The sequence below is a fragment of the Monodelphis domestica genome, chromosome 4 (genome assembly GCF_027887165.1).
Source record: "Monodelphis domestica isolate mMonDom1 chromosome 4, mMonDom1.pri, whole genome shotgun sequence".
Classification (NCBI taxonomy): domain Eukaryota; kingdom Metazoa; phylum Chordata; class Mammalia; order Didelphimorphia; family Didelphidae; genus Monodelphis; species Monodelphis domestica.
In genome coordinates this window covers 202,097,530-202,110,826 of record NC_077230.1, presented here as the reverse complement: position 1 = coordinate 202,110,826, position 13,297 = coordinate 202,097,530, and the positions used below count along the sequence as shown (strand labels likewise).

Sequence of the window (13,297 nt, the reverse complement as noted above, 5' to 3'; positions counted from 1 at the left end):
TTTTCTCTTGATGAGATTAATTGACTCAGCTGTGTTTTCTCTCGTTCAGACTTACCGAGGAGATTGGTTGACACAGCAGCATTTTTTCTGATTCAGACTTACTGAGGAGATTGGATGACTTAGCAGGAATTTAGATGGGCAGTCCTTTGGAAAGAGTCTACAGTGATTGGTAGATGTAAGGACTTAGGGGAGGTGACATGGGAGGAAAACTCCTATATAAGAAAAAGCAGAATCTCTTGATGATAGATCCTTTTGGAGAATTCCTTTTGGAGGATCTCTGATGAGGATCGCTTGGGAAGAATCTCTTGAGAGAGGCTCTGGAGAAGGGAAGCTCTTGGAGGACAATCTCTAAGAAAGTCTCGCTGGAGTTCCTCTAAAGGGACTCTGTCACTCTGGAGGCTCTGGAGAGAGGCCTTCTGGAACAGTCTCTGCCTGGAAGTCTCTCTGGTGAAGTCAGCTGAGATGGAGCTGGCCTGGTGTCACTAGAATCCTTGTTTAGGCAGACCTTGTGGTGAGTGTTAAAAGACTTTTTTTTCTCCCAAGCCCATGGTTACCCCATGAATGTTGCGCCTTGCAAGTTCCTTTGGTTTAAATTTCCACCATGTGTCTGGTTCCCGGAAGTGAATTTTATATTTATATTTTTGTGACAAAATTATATAAGGCTTCAACTCCCATGCCTGTAGGTTTGTATTATCTATTATTACAGGAGAAACCTTCTTCTCTAGTGCTTCTTTAGCTCGTTTCTGGTTCCACTCATGTGCTTCACCCAATAAATTTTCATCAATTTGATACTGTTCATTTTTGTAAAAAAAAAATCATCTGAACTAAGTATAATTCTATTCGGATTCTCCTCTAGTAATTTCCTGCCAAAAAGGATTTCCCAGATCCTGGAAGCCCTCTGAGTAGCACAAGTGTTTGGCCTATGTAAGGGGTTTTTCTTCGAACAGTATGAGAAGCAGGAGGCTCTTGTACTTGATAAGGATTTCCATCTTGATTTCTCCATGCCATTGGCATCAGCAGTGAAGCATTTCTATCTCAGGCACTAAAAAGAAAAACATGGCAATGACAGGCTCAACACCTTGTTCATCCATGAGCAACCATACGAAGGAATGAGTCACTATGACAAAAGTGACATTGCAGAATTTTTACAGCAACCTTATTGCACAACATGAAGAACGGGAAATGAGACAAAAGAAGCTAGAGAAAGTGATGGAAGAAGAAGGCTTAAAAGATGAAGAGAAGCGACTCAGGAGATCAGCACATGCTCAGAAGGAAACAGAGTTTCTTCGACTAAAAAGAACAAGACTTGGACTGGAAGGAAGACTTTGAGTCCTTAAAAGTAATAGGCAGAGGAGCATTTGGTGAGGTGAGGCTTGTTCAGAAGAAAGATACAGGCCACGTATATGCAATGAAAATACTTCGTAAAGCAGATATGCTTGAAAAAGAGCAGGTTGGCCACATTTGTGCAGAGCGTGACATTCTAGTGGAGGCAGACAGTTTGTGGGTTGTGAAAATGTTCTATAGTTTTCAGGATAAGCTAAACCTCTACCTAATCATGGAGTTCCTGCCTGGAGGTGACATGATGACCTTATTGATGAAAAAAGACACTTTAACTGAAGAGGAGACTCAGTTCTACATAGCAGAAACAGTGTTAGCAATAGACTCAATTCATCAACTTGGATTTCTCCATAGAGACATCAAACCAGACAACCTCCTCTAGGATAGTAAGGGCCATGTGAAGCTTTCTGACTTTGTCCTCTTCACAGGACTAAAGAAAGCTCATAGGACAGAATTTTATAGGAACTTGAATCACAGTCTTCCCAGTGACTTCACTTTCCAGAACATGAATTCCAAAAGGAAAGCAGAAACTTGGAAAAGAAATAGACGCCAGCTAGCCTTCTCCACAGTGGGCACTCCAGATTACATTGCTCCTGAAGTCTTTATGCAAACTGGATACAATAAGCTCTGTGATTGGTGGTCTCTTGGGTTTATCATGTATGAAATGCTCATTGGTTACCCTCCTTTCTGTTCTGAAACTCCTCAAGAAACCTACAAGAAAGTGATGAATTGGAAAGAAACACTGACTTTTCCTCCAGGAGTTCCAATCTCTGAGAAAGCTAAGGATCTTGTTTTAAGATTCTGTTGTGAATGGGAACATAGAATTGGAGCCCCTGGAGTTGAAGAACCTTTTTTTGAAGGAGTTGACTGGGAACATAGCAGGGAGAGACCAGCTGCAATATCAATTGAGATAAGAAGCATTGATGACACCTCAAACTTTGATGAATTTCCCGAATCTGATATTCTTAAGCCCACAGTGGCTACAAGTAACCACCCAGAGACGGACTACAAGAACAAAGATTGGGTCTTCATCAACTATACTTACAGACGCTTTGACTTTTTTTCTCCCAAGCTCAAACCCTTTAAGTTTCTTCACACAACTAGTCATGTTACAGGAGCTGATTGAGCAGCCATTCTCCATTCCAACTCAGAGACAGAACTGTTGTGTAGTGACAGTTAACTCAGTTAACTTCCCCAAACCCTCCTCTGCAGTGTCTCCTTCTAGAATTCTTTCCCAAGGTTCATGGTTAAATTCTTCTCTCTCCTTTTTAGAGACAATTTTGCAACTTCCCTTATCCCTTATCCCTCTATTCTTACACTGGTATAGCTTGATGATAGTTCAGCACAAACAATTATAAATTTTAACTTTGGTGCTTGGAAAATAAACCATTTGGTCATATTCGACAAGCACTTACAAATCATTGGTAAAGAAGTGATGGCTGAAGTTAAGGTTTAGATGAGATCACCAAAAGATATATCGTAGAAAAAAATAGAGCTAAGGCCAGATGCCTTTGGTACTATATGAATGAATGCCTTTTAAAAAGTTTAATATTTTATTTTCCCTAATTATATGTAGAAAAATTAGCATTTAAAAATGAGTACTAAATTATCTCCTTTCCTCCTTTCTGTCCCTCTTCCATGTGATGGTAAGCAATGTGCTATAGGTTATATATGTGTATTCAAACAAAACATTTCCATATTAGTTATACTGTAACAGGCATAATAACAAAAAAGCAAACAAGAAAAATAAGATTTAAAAGTTTATGCTTCAATCTCCATTCAGATACTATCAGTTCTTTCTTTGGAGGTAGATAGCATTTTTCATCATAAGTTTTTCAGTCTTGTATTATTTTATTTTATTGCTGAGAATAGCAAAGTTTTTCAAAATTGATTATTGTACAAATCATTTTTTTCTGTGTATCTTCTGGTTCTGATAATTTCATTTTATATAAATTCATTCAAGTCCTGGTTTTTCTAAGATCATCTTGGACATCCTTTTCTATAAAATAATTATGTACCACAAACTTTTTAGTCATTCCCCAATGATAGCTCCTCAATTATTTGCCCACACTAGGAGCTGTGATAAATTTTTATATAAACAATTCCTTTTCCTTTTATTAAAACTTCTTTGGGTTAAATACAGATTTAGTAGTGGTATTGCTAGATCAAAATGTATGCATGATTTTTACAACCCATTTGGCATAATTCCAAACTGCTCTTCTGAGAGAAAAGTCGCCCTACCCCCTTATTTTAAGATTAGATTTTAATGTTATCAGTAGTTTTGAGATAATCGTAATTGTAATTCTAAGATAATTAGCATAAATCAAGATTTTAGCAGGCTTTTTGTGAATATTCTTTTTTTTTTTTAAACCCTTACCTTCTGTCTTGGAGCCAAAAGCAGAAGAGTGGTAAGGGCTAGGCAATGGGGGTCAAGTGACTTGCCCAGGGTCACACAACTAGGAAGTGGCTGAGGCCAGATTTGAACCTAGGACCTCCCGTCTCTAGGCCTGGCTCTCAATCCACTGAGCTACCCAGCTGCCCCCTTTTTTGTGAATATTCTGGTGTAGGTATTAAGGTTTCAGATTAAGAAAATAACTGCCTTTAAATAAAAATTACTCTATCAAGCACCCTAACTTCTGATCTATTACATGTCAGGACACCTGACCTTTAGTTCTAAACCTGCTACCACTCATGTCTCAATTTTCTCACATCCTTTCAAACAACTATAATTTTCCCTTTTTAAAAGAATTTATTAACCAATCTGATAAGTATGAAGTGGTACATTGGAGTTTTAATTTGCATTTATCTCATGTATAATGACTTAGAGTATTTTTCACAGGACTATAGATAGTTTTGATTACTTCCCCTGAAAACTGCCTATTAATATTCTTTTACCATTTATCAGTTGGTGAATTGCTTGTGTTTTCATACATTTGACTAAGGTCTCTATATATTTGAGAAATAGTCTTTATCAGAGAAACTGCTATAAAATTTGTTTTCACGATTATCATTACTATATATCTCCCTCTATCTTATTTTTCGCTTTCTTTGTCTAATCTCTTTCCTTTCATGCTGTCAATCCTAAAACATATTTTATTTCTGACCAACGCCTCTACTAATCTACTGTCTTTTCTATGAGCTCTTCATTCTTTTATCTCTTACCCCTCCTATTTTCCTATAGAGACAGTAAAATTTCTATACTCATCTGAATATGTAGTGTGTAATTAGAATCTGCTTCCCAGGACTCTAAATCATAGTATTCCACTTTTGTTCTCACTTTACATTCTTAAGTTTTGGGGATAAAGTTTGTGTGTTACCCTACCTCTCTCTTTTCCCCTGATCATGGCAGGGAAAGCTGGCTTTACTTAGGCTTTTACTTTTTTTCCTTCCTTTTTTTTTTACTCCAAGTGATTATTAATGAATCTTATAAAATATAATACTTGGAGTTATTGGATATGAATTTTAATCTTACATTTGTTGGTGGCCAGAAGTCTGGAGTTATAGGACCCTAGCTTAGCTCTAAATTGTAGAGCAGTTTTTAAGGCCAGATTAGCTTTAGAAGGTTCCCTCCATTCCTGATATCCTCAAGTTACTACAGTTTGTGCCATTGATGCCCCCTCCCCTCCTGCCACAGCCTCCCTATTCCTGCTGCTTGCCCAAAGGTTTGATAGCTGTTTGGGAGCACTTTATTTTTCCTGCCAAAAGGGTGAGATCCAAATCCCCTTGGGCCACCCATCCCCCCCCACAACCATGGGGGTCTCAAGCCTGTGCTAGCTGCTTTTCATCAGGGGAACACAGCGTAGTACAGCCTCTTACATATTATCCACTCCAACTCCAGCCTGGCTAACCCATGTGGGCTTCCATGCTACTGGCTATCGGGGTGGGGACTGAGACATCATGTGGCCACTATTTTTTACCCATTGGGGTAGGGGAAGGAAGGTTACTCTTGCAAAACACTTAACTTTACTCCTAGCCAGTACATACTAGTGTAGTGGCACCTATGGACAGGAAGTAGAATTGCAAGCATGGCCCAGTTTCCTGTCTATCTCAAACAGCACCCACAGGGCATTACCAAGCTCGAACAACTCAAAGTTTTAGTATATCTTTTTTTGCTGCGATTCCTGTTTGTATTTGTCCTTGCTCTTAGTTTGAGTAATCTCAAGATGCAGAAGGGAGATTCTACCCAGTCTCTGCAAAACATCCAATATAGGGTTCATCCATGCTATGCTCAGTGTGGGAATCTACCTCACACCGGAGAACTACAGAAGTGTGACCAAAGGAATCTAAATGGATGATGGTACTGGGAAGGGGAAGGAACCTTAGAGAGTCAGGAGGTGAATTTTAAGGCTTTTCATATTCCATTTGCCTTATAGATGTTAACTATTTCAGTTTGTTTTCTGCCAAATACTGAAGAAGTCTCTGTAACACGGCTATCAGAATTGGAGAAAAGGACTCTTGAATACCTTTTTCACATCCTGTCACATATATTGCATTTGTTGATTGCTTTAAAATTCAATTTTGTTTTTTAAGTTCACATATCAATCTAATCTAATATATTCTGTTACACTGCGTCACTTTCTGTTTTTGTGTTTTGACTATTAGCTATATATTCTGTTGTACTGTCTTTATTTGTACCATCCTATGCTTGAACTAGAGAAAATACCATTATAAAAGTCCATAAAAAACATGGACAAACTTTTTTCTGTTGCAAAACCAAAGTTCCTGATGAATGCTGGGGTGTCACCCGATTCACTGAGGTCATATCTTGCCTTAATGGCCTTTTGCTTCTTTTTGCTTTTGTTCATTGTCACATAGATGATGATGGATGGACTCCATCAAACAGATTACAATCTGTATACAGCCTTTACAGAATTCAATGAGCTGAAAATCTCAATTGATTTTAAGGGGTCTTCAGAAGTGATTTTCAGATATCTAGTAGCACCACTACCTCTAACTGATCATTTGCTTACCTTTGACTTGTTTGCAAAAAGAGGTAAGGGTCCATTTAATAATTGAAGTGAATTCAATATTCTCCACCTCCTCATTTGTAAAAATGTAATGGATGAGACATAAAAGTAATTTTCACTGTTATAGTCCTTGTCTCTACATTGCAATGGATGGGACATATAAATGCATACTTTTTATCATTGTTACAGTCTCATTCCAGAGGATGGAGGTTTCCCAAGGGGCTTGGTTACCTTGTAATGGGTTATAATTTCATGCAGGTGCTCAGAAGGTTTTCTCAGGGGCCTTTGTATCCCGTAGACAAGTTTTTATATTTGTAACTCTTTAGCTTACTCTATCCTTCCACCAGAATGGTCTATATTCTTGGTGACATTTTGGCCCAAAATGTTTTCATTAGCAGTATAGAGGGTTTTTTTTTTGTTTCAACTTGCTACCTCCCTGAATCAAGAAAGTGAACCATTTGGAAAAGGTGCCATGAAGATGCCTGCAGAAACCACACACTGCACCAAAGATGCAGAATGAACTTTGGTATATAATGAATTTGAACTGTGGGGGGTTGAACACATTTATTTTGAAGGTACACTCTTATGCCAAAGGGTCTTATGCCAAATGTCCCCTAATTGGCTTTTTGCCAATTCATCTAGTAATCATTGGTTTTGTTGTCTTTCTATTTTCCCCCCTCAGATCCCCAAATTATTGTAATTTCCCCTTAGAAACTGAAATGTAGTATGTAACTCTAAGTAGAGATCTTTAGAGATATAAGTTGTTTATGTATACTGATTCATTGGGGAAACTAGGCATGTAAATTTTGGGAGATTCCTACATGCTCATTTTCCAGTGGAATCACAGGGGGTATAATGTAATTAGAATCTGCTCCCCAGGACTCTAAATCCCAGCATTCCAATTTCTTTCTCACATTACATCCTTACATTTTGGAGATATAGTTTGTGTGTGATTCTGCTTCTCTTTTTCCCCTAATTGTGGCTGGGAAAGCTAAGTTTACTCAGGCCTTTACTGTGTCCTTTCATTTCTTTTACTTCAAGTTATTATTAATAAATCTTATGAAATATAATACTTGAAATTATTTGATATTAATTTTAATTTTACACTGTTATTCCCTCTTTGATCCATTTCCAATGAGAGTAAGGTTCAAGTGTTCCTTTCTCTTCCATTTTTCTCTCCACTGTAAAAGCACCTATGTACCTCTTTTGCATATGATAATTTGCTGTATTCTACCTTTCCTTCCTCTTTCTCCCAGTGCATTTCTTTTTTTCATCACTTAATTTTAATTTTTTCAATATCATTCCACAATACTCACTCGTGCTCTCTATTGATCTATACTTTTAATACCCTGATAATGATAAAGTTACAAGAATCAACTTCCATCTAGGCATGTAAAAGTTTAACCTTATTAAATGTCTTTTGATATTTCCTGTTTACATTTTTATGTTTCTCTTACATCTTGTGTTTGAGAATCAAATTTTTTCATTCAGCATTGGTCTTTTTATCAGGAATGTGTGAAAACTCTCTTTCAAAAATATAGGCCCTTTTATTGTTTAATATAGAAGATTCTAGAGCTTGAATGTGGATTCATGGATTCTCTTTTTGGCTGCTTGCCATATTTTTTCCTTGACCTGGGAGTTCTGGAATTTGGCTACCATATTCTTTTAGGGTAATCATTTGGAGATCTTAGGAGGTATTTGGTGCATTCTTTTAATTTCTAAATTAGATTCTGCTTCTAGAATACTAAGATACTTTTCCTTATTGATTTTTTGAAAGAAAGCCTTAAAAAGTAGAACTAGTCACATAAAAATGTGTACAACTATTCATTGGAAAAAAGAACTTAAAAAATGGAATTTCCCAAATGCAAAAGGAGTAATAAAGGGGGCAGCTGGGTAGCTCAGTGGATTGAGAGTCAGGCCTAGAGACAGGAGGTCCTAGGTTTGAATCTGGCCTCAGACACTTCCTAGCTGTGTGATCCTGGGCAAGTCACTTGACCCCCATTGCCTAGCCCTTACCACTCTTCTGACTTGTATTGACTCCAAGACAAAAGGTAAGGGTTTAAAAATATATATATAAAAAAAAGGAGTAATAAAAGCTCACTGAAGAAAATACTTTCTTAAAAACTAAAATTGGGTAAGAGGAAGGTAATGACAAAATTAAAAAATAATCAATCAAAATAAAAAGAAGAAAAAGTGAAATATTTCATTGGGAAAAAAAAACCATAAATCTACAAAAACTGATCAAGTTAAGATATTTTAAGAATTGTTGGAACTACTTGTAAGTCATGATCAGACATTTCAGGAAATTGGCAAAGAAAACCATATAAATCTAGGAGAGATAATCTAAAAATTCCTGGGCAACATAAAAACAATGATAAAAAAGAGCTAGTGATCTTCCTAGCTCTGGGACTGTAACCCAGGTCTTCATGTGGGCAATACTATAAAGTCCTGCACTAAATGCCATCAAAGGAACCCTTGCAATATCTTTATGACCAGTTGTGTGACACCCTTACCATCTTTGGGCTGAGAATTCTGGAAGCCACTGTTGCTGACTCAATTGCTTTAAAGGCCTGGTACTGATTTGCTCAGGTGGAACTTGCCCTAGCTCAGCCTGTGCTACATTGCATTTCGTTCATACCCCAGTGTGAAAAAAACTTTTCTGCCAACCTTCTAAATTGTCTAAGTCAGGAAGATTGTTTGGCTTCATCCATTTGTTGGTTTGGCTGTTCCAGAATTCATTTAGAGGGATTATTTGAAAATTGTTTTGAGGAGAATCTGGAAAGCTCACCTGAAGCCCTGCCTTTTCTCTGTCATCTTGGCAACACTTCTCTCTGCTATATAAACTCCAAGAAAGTTAATGAGATTGTCTTGGAAATGGTAGGTATTCAGACAAAAGAAATTTAGAAGTTTAATTAATTAGCTTCTAACCATTTTTGTTCATTCATATGTTAAGTTGTAACTGCTGATTTAATAGCAAGTGGTATACTAGTAAGAATAACCAAGAAACAATCATAAATAAAATGCCATATGTTTGAAATAGAAATAGGATAAATTCTCTTTATCTTCTCTTCTATCATAAACTTTTGACCCAGAACATGTGCATACGGCATTTTTTTCATGGGGTAGAAACTAGCCTCTTACACTGTGGTGGCTTAAAAAGTTAAAAAGATCTCATAGCAGCCCCTAACTGAGAAGGTTTGACTCCTAGCCTGTTTATTTGATCAATGCCTATGATCATTGCCTAAACTATAATGCTCAGGGTCTCAGACCATGCTGAGTGTGTCTGAAGGCCCTGGATTTCTTGACCTGCAACTATCATAATAAAGTCATTTTTGCTCAGAATATTTTTGCCAAGTTTTTTTTTTCTTTTTTACAAGGTGAAGATAGAAAATCACTACATGCAGGTGGATTAATAAAATTTATCTATCCTAGAGTCAAGCCACTCTGACAAAATATGACTCTCACTGCAATCCTCATTTCTTTCCTGGCATCAAAATCTTGAAATATGAACCTTTGGATATTATTAGTTCCCTCTTGGCTTTCATTGTGATTCGTATTTTTGACTTTTTTTTTAATTCAAAGAAAAACACTAACTTCTGGTCAATCTAGCTCCTTGACTTGTCTCTCCACACCTTGTTGTTCAGTCTTTTTTTTTTTTGTCATGCCCAACTTCATTACACCATTTGTGATTTTCTTGGTAAGATTACTGGAGAGGTTTGCAATTTCTTTCTCCAGCTCATTTCATAGCTAAGGAAATTGAAGCAAAATATATATGACAACTAGTTACTATCTGAGGCCAAATTTGAATTCAGGAAGGAGAGTCTTCCTGACTTTAGGCCAGCATTCTATCCCTGAGCTGACCCTCCAGGTCTTCACCCTGGCTCAGTGGTTTTGATAACTCTTGTCTCACCTGCTCAGAAATAACTGTATCCCTTCCTCCAGCTCTGTAAATGAGTGGAATTTAAATTGTACTTGGAATTGGTTCTAATTTGCTCTTGCCAAAAGCATAGGAAAAAATTCTTAAGCATGGTGAGAAAGAAATGCGAACACCATTGGAAATCCTCACATAAGGTGACATTATGAATAATAATAATAATTCAACTTCATATAAGGTTGTTTAGGTTTTAAAACCATTTTCTCCACAAGAAACTTTGAAGTTAGGGAGTACAAAATTAGTATATCCATCTTATAGTGGAAGAAACTGAGTTGCCATGATTTTTCTACTGTGAATCTGCTCTTCTGAATTAGGGCTAGGATTCAAAATTTGACCTGATGATATTGAGACTACTACACCTTCAATTATATGGCACTTCCTTGAAAAGAAAGTACTCAGAAAACCAGAACAGATTGATATCTTGAAAACCAAGGTAAAAGGTTTGAGTAAGAAGAGGGGTCAATTGTTAATGCTGGAAGAGAGTTGCATGCTGGGAGCTAAGATGGAGGATTAAAGGACCCTCAGCTCACCCAAACCCTCTAAATACACAAACATAGAAAATAAAGCATCTCAAAAGAAAGGAAAGCAGAAGACATCTCACTAACACTAAAAGGAAGAGAAGCACAAAGAGTGTAGTATCAAGGGAATTAGTAGAACAAAGACCAGCCTAACGTACTTTCACATGGCCTGATATAAGGCAATGGCAAAATAGGAAGCAGTCCTACATTCTGGCAAATGGCCTGAGACAAAGTAACAGCAGAATTATGCAAAACTCAACCCTTTGTGCTTCCAGAAATTTCTCTGTATCAATAATTAGTTATTATATCTCTTTATATTTGATATTATTATATCTTTTTACATTTTATTATATCTTCTTAAAATTTCTCTCTTTCCCATGTTTGGTTAAGTTACCTTCTATCCATTGATGTGAGATACACAACACACACACACATTTTCTATTAATTCCCTTTGCTTGTCCCTCTTTTGATTTTATCATTTACTACAGAGTTTGTTTCTCAGTCTTTCTTGTCACCATAGGTAGATTTTAATGACCAGGTTCCTTCAGTTTTCCATCTTATTTTTAAAATATGAATTTACATTAATGTTGGGTTTTGTTAATGGCATGGTGGAGAGAGGCATTGTCCTAGACTTTAGATTTTTTTGACATTGCTTTTTTCAGAGCTTGTTCTGGGAGTTTGAAAGTGTTCCATGTTTCTGAGATTTTATGATCTGGGGAGAGGTGTGGTCACTGCTCTCCTGGCCAGGTAATCTGGTCTTTATTCAGAAATGCCCCCTCTCCATTGAGGTCACTATCTACATTGCTCCTCAAGGCCCTTTCTCCCTTTTGAGCAAAAATGGTCCTCTCTGTCCTTGAATTATGACCCAGAAGTGGATATATTAAATGGAATTGACAAAAACGTTTCCCTTGTGTTTCCTATATCAGCATATAGGTTCCCTTTCATCTTATTGTTAACAATTTCCAAGCTTCCTTCCTGTGTCTGGCTTGAGAGCTCCCAAAGTTGCTTGTGTTACTTGTGTTACTACCACCTACTACTGCAACTGATGTTGCATCCATGTGGACTTTTGGCCAGGCTTCACTCCTGTGTCACAGAGCTCTCTTTTAGGCCTCCTAAGTTGTTTTGGGCTGGAAGAATGTCAGTGTCTGTTTCTTTTGTGTTCTCAGTTTTGTTAGCATAATACTATGCTAATTTGCATATGTTCTGATTATTTTTAAATTTTCTTTTTTGTGTGTATGATTTCACCTTGCTCATTTGCTATTTTATTCATTTGTCTTTCTTGTCTCTTTAATCAGATTAGCTAAGGTTTTTTTTTTCAATTTTATTAATCATTTAAAAGAACCAGTTTTTTGCTTTTAATTATCACTCTGTTTTTTAAACATATTCTCATGTGTTTACTTTAGATTAGTTCATTTTTTATTTTATCATTTAATAAATACATATTTAGTTCATAATCCTTTCAAAAATTTTAAATGTATGATTATAAGTACATCATTTTACCCCTGATGACTGCTTTAGAGAGAATCAAAATTCTTCATATATGGTTCCATTATTATCATTTTTATAGTTAATTATTTTTGTATAATTTTGTTTTTGATCTACTTGTTATTTAAGATTTGATCATTAAGTTTCCATTTAGGTAAGCACATTTTGTTTGTGGTCCATGAACCAATTTTTAAAAATTGCATTATGGTCTGTAAAGGATGTAGTAATTATTTCTGCCTTTTTACATTTGTTTGAAATATCACTGTGCCCTAGTACATGCTAATTTTTCTAAAAATTCATGTGATGCTAAGAAATATCTATATTATTTCGAGGTACTATTTAGATCTTTCAATTCTAGTTTCCCAAGAATGAGTTCAATTCTATATTTTTTCTTTTTTCTTTATGTTACATTTGCCTAAAACTAATGGAGAGATAATGAAGTATTTTTTCACTTTTCTGTTATTGTCTATGTCTTCTTAGAGTTCAGCTAATTTTTTTTTTCATAAAGCATTTGGAACATATAAGTTTATTACTGAATTTGGTTTGTTGTTTTATGTTACCTCTTAACATAATATGTTTTACTTGTTTATCCCCTTTTAGGTTTTTAAATGTATGTCTTTGCTTTGTCTCATAGCATGATGGCAACTTTTGCTTTTTTTAATTCACTTGATATGTAGTAAATTATTTTTCATCTCCTTTTGTTGTTGTCTTTATTTTTTTAAATGCGATTTTTATAAGCAGCAGCTTGCAATGTTTTGTTTTCTTATCCAATATATCCCTCTTTTTCACTTTATTGGACTGCTTAAAACATTCACATTTAAATTTATAGTTAGGATTATATTGTCCTCCAGTTATTTATAAAATATAGTTTTCCCAGCTTATTTTTTTCACTCTTCTGCACTGTAAGCACAGTTTTATGTTCTGTTAGTCACTTCACTTTAATCTTTTTTGGGTGGATAGTCATGTGTCCACTAGATCTTAGCCTTACTCTTCCTCCCTTCTCTCTTTTATTAGCCTTTAAAATTTGGGGTATTGTTCATTAGTTCCTTTTCTCC

The 13,297-nt window shown here is 36.0% G+C and overlaps 1 pseudogene; it reads left to right on the top strand.

The window, feature by feature from the left end:
• Positions 1-1,056: 1,056 nt before the first annotated feature.
• LOC100618882 (serine/threonine-protein kinase 38-like) lies at positions 1,057-2,464 on the top strand (annotated as a pseudogene).
• Positions 2,465-13,297: the final 10,833 nt, after the last annotated feature.